The 4,063-nt window shown below is 38.6% G+C and overlaps 1 protein-coding gene across 2 annotated transcripts in view; it reads right to left on the reverse strand.

Annotated features, from left to right (window-relative positions):
- The window catches only part of LOC143294059 (guanine nucleotide-binding protein G(o) subunit alpha-like), a 184,960-nt gene extending 182,721 nt beyond the window's left edge, over positions 1-2,239 (reverse strand). For both annotated transcript variants that reach the window (XM_076605476.1, XM_076605477.1), the window contains exon 1: positions 2,001-2,239. The gene's annotated coding sequence lies outside the window, so the exon portion shown is untranslated. The remainder of the gene's footprint in view (positions 1-2,000) is intronic.
- Positions 2,240-4,063: the final 1,824 nt, after the last annotated feature.

Below are 4,063 nucleotides of genomic sequence, written 5' to 3' on the forward strand. Positions count from 1 at the left end.
CATACCCTGCTTCTATTAAAATTTGTCTGATACACCTCATCCATTTTGAAGAATAAATACCATTTCGATATAAGTCAAGTAATACCAAATATATTTTCCCAGAATAGTTTTCTGTGTTTGATACCACTAAGCTGGTCCAAAATCGAACTAATCTCATTTTCACTAACACACTAACTGGATAAATACCAGTTTCTCCATAAACAATTTGGGTCATAGTATTTCTGTTCAGTTTGAACAAGCGTTTCAAAATTTTCAATTCTAATTTTTCAAGTATATCTACATTTTCATAACCCAGTATTTCTGCACCATACAACAAAATAGGAACAATCATAGACTGGTACATGTCCAGAATGATATGTAAAGGTAAATCTTGATTTCTGGCTGACTGAAGTAACGAAAACATAGCTTTTTGGCCCTGTCCATAAATCTTTTTTTTTTTTTTTTTTTTTTTAGCTCTGTAAAAAGTTCCGTTTCTACTAAATTCGATGCCATGATATTTAAAAGAATCGACAACATCCAAACATGCATCACCAAACTTAAAAACAGGCTTTAGCTTCTTTGTAGAATTAAATATCATCACTTAAGTTTTCTTTACATTGACCACTAGTTTCCATTTTAAACAATATTTGTGAAAAACATTGAGGGACTGTTGTAATCCTTCTTTCGTTTCTGAAAGTAAAATTGTGTCATCTGCATACAACAGTACAAATAATTGCATGTAGTTATCTAACTCTAAAATGTTAACATTCAACAGATGGACTCTTATGCTCAGTCAAATACAACTCTAAATCATTGAGATACAGAGAAAAAAGCAAAGGCGAGAGATTTTCTCCTTGTCGTACACCCTTACAAATGCTAAAGAAATCAGATTTTTCACCATTTAAAAACACACATGACTTAATTATATCACACATGTTCATTATGACACGCAAAATTTTACCATTCACGCCTTCATGAACAAGTTTTTGCCATAACCCGCTTCTCCAAACTGAATCAAAGGCTTTTTTTAAATCAACAAAAGCTCAGTAAAGTTTCTTCTTTTTCATGAAGAAAATATCAATTAGTGATTTCAAAACAAACACACACGCGTTCTTTCCCTGTCTTTGGACCTTGCCTTTAGAATGAACTTCCCCTTTCGCTTCGTCAGGTCTCCCCACTCCGCTCTTTCAAGTCTGGCCTTAAAACCCACCTATTCACAAAATAGTCTCCCTCCCCTACCTCTTCCTTGTCTTCAGTTTCTTCAGTTCTAGAATGATGCATGCGTGTAAATGACTGGCGTGAAAGCGCTTAGATTTGTCTCTGCACAAGATTCAGCGCTTATATAAATATTATATTATTATTATTATTATTAACATTGTGATTCCAAAGAAAGAAAGAAACGATTAACTAATACAAACTTTTGATTTGACATCATGATTACAAATATTATTATGAAAGCAAAGGACAGAAAGAAAAACCAACACACGAAACACTAACCCTCCAGATGTCCAGTTTGGAGCCAAACATTGTTGCCTAATTCCCTGTACCCTCATCCCCCCTCCCCGCAAAGAAAATGAGAGAGAGATACAACCAATAACACACACACACACACACACACACACACACACACACACACAGAGTTCAATCCAGTTACTCAAGGAGACATCACGAACTGCGTTAGGACAATCCATATGCGCTACACCACATCTGCCAAGCAGATGCCTGACCAGCAGCGTAACCCAACGCGCTTAGTCAGGCCTTGAGGGGGAAAATGGTAAGCAGATAGATAATGAAATGAAATACAATGCGGGGGAAAAAAAAAAGCAACAACAGATAAATAAATAAAGAAAAATAAGATTAAAAACAAAATAATAATAATAACAACAATAATAATAATAATGAACACACACACACACACACACACACACACACACACACACACACTGGTCACCAACGACAGATCGAAGTTCCTCACCAAAATATTATGATAAATAAATTGTAAAAAACAAAGAATAACTCACCAAACGCGGAGTACAGTTACAGTTTCCACGCCTCTCCGTGCTTACAACTTCGCTCGGCCCAGAAAAAGAACCTCTTATGTGCAATGATTGTGAAACAGAGTCGTGTGCACGCAAACTGAAGCACTAAAGAATCATTGCGTAACCACCTCACACACGCACTCACAATCACGCACAGAGCGCTTGCTTCTATGATGAACTGTTCCAATGCCAAAATCAGTCCCAGGATAAAAACAACAACATATTTCTGCCTCTCCGCAGCTAACTTCGTCCTTGCTGACTGAGGCACAAAGTCACAGAAGGATCTGAAAAAAGATGAAGACTGATGCACGTGCGTAACGTACGTCAGTGTGTTGCATGCAACTTGTTGGCTGCTGGCAGTGGAGCTGAGAGCCACGAGCTCCGGTGTCACGCCCCAGAATGACACCCCCTAGCCCCTGCCCCCCCGGTGTTAACCGCTGTGGAGTCATTGATCTGGACGGAGAAGGCATAAAATGGCTTCAGTGTGGGAATACTCAAAACTTTGTCTTGAAGTGGCATCCACGCGCTGAAAATCAAATTTCTATCAAATATCATTAGAAGCTTAGATTAGTATGTAACTGAGTTATTATTTAATCTTGACTGTTATCGTTGAAGTATACCTACATTCGGTCATACTAACGCCACTGAAGAATCACCAAAAGAAGGGAAAACATTACCATAATGATTTTCATAAGAGGCAAATCATTTCTCTAATCTGCAGATGGAAAATGAATTGTTTTAGGACAAAATATGTCAGTAATGTTTCTTGCATCTGTGGTGCTCACATAACAACCGATCATATACCAACTTGCGATATGTTAAAGTCTCAAATCCCTGAACTGAAATCATCTTCAGTGTTGACGATCTTCAGCAGTCCATTGCTAATGTATGACTTTTTCAACTCCTTGTTAAATAGTCCTGTTGGTTCGCTGTTATAGTTGTTAGTTTTTCATTAGAAATATGTTATATTGTTGTTGGGGTTTTTTTTGGGGGGGTTTGTTGTTGTTTTTAAACAAAACTTAAATCAGTAATTTTCACACACACACACACACACACACACACACACACACACACACACACACACACACACACACACACACACACTTTCACTTACTCGTATGCGTACACAGTAATTCCCCCCCCCCCCCATCCCCCCTCCTCCCACTCGATTTTTTTCCTTCCCTCGTCTAATATCACTTACAGTGAAAAGACGTTAAACTAAAGAACGAACGAAAAGAAGGGAAATAAATCTGGAGAGCTGAAAATTCACAACTTTGACCTGAAGTGGGACAGCTCTATTCTATTTTCTCAGTTTGGGGCTAATTGTTCCGGACGTTGATTCATGAATTGAAACACCATTTTTTTTCCGGAAGTCAGTGCGTTTTTATTCATCCTCTTTGCTCCAGCTGGAGCATTAGGCACCAACAAATTTTATCCAGTCATTTCGCTCTAGTCAATTAGTATAATAGTAGCAAAAGAAAGTATTATAACTGGTGACGGGGGGAAAAAAAAAAGTACGGAGTTAATTCTGGCTACATCTCCAGCCCACGCCAGTACTGGTTCAAACATCACTCCAAGTGAACAGGTATTTTTTTCGATTCTAACAGTCATTGAGGGCAGTAGATAGCATAGGGCCAGCAGTACTACACGACTGAACAAGCCCCGAATCAAATGACTCCTTAGAGGACAAGGGATGGAGTCATTCTTGTCCTGTCCCCTCAAGATTTGTCTTGATTTTCATAAAAGTATATATATGTATATACATACATACATACATAACATGATATTCCAACGGGGAAAGAGGTTCAGTGGTGTTTATACAGTGCCAGAGTTAAAGACTAAAAAAGGCCTGCCCTGAAATAAAGTCAAGGGGAGAGTGTTTCAGGGCCCATCACTCCACTCCCTGGAGTCAAAAGGGTGCTTGGATCAAGTCATTTCCAGGTGCTATACGTACACTGGCAAAGGTTGGTGGCGTGCTTGGTTCAATGCTGCTAGCAGTGTTGTTTTCCAATTGACATACCTATCTTCTCGCTATGTAGATCTTA

Source organism: Babylonia areolata, chromosome 19, assembly GCF_041734735.1.
Source record: "Babylonia areolata isolate BAREFJ2019XMU chromosome 19, ASM4173473v1, whole genome shotgun sequence".
Taxonomy (NCBI): domain Eukaryota; kingdom Metazoa; phylum Mollusca; class Gastropoda; order Neogastropoda; family Buccinidae; genus Babylonia; species Babylonia areolata.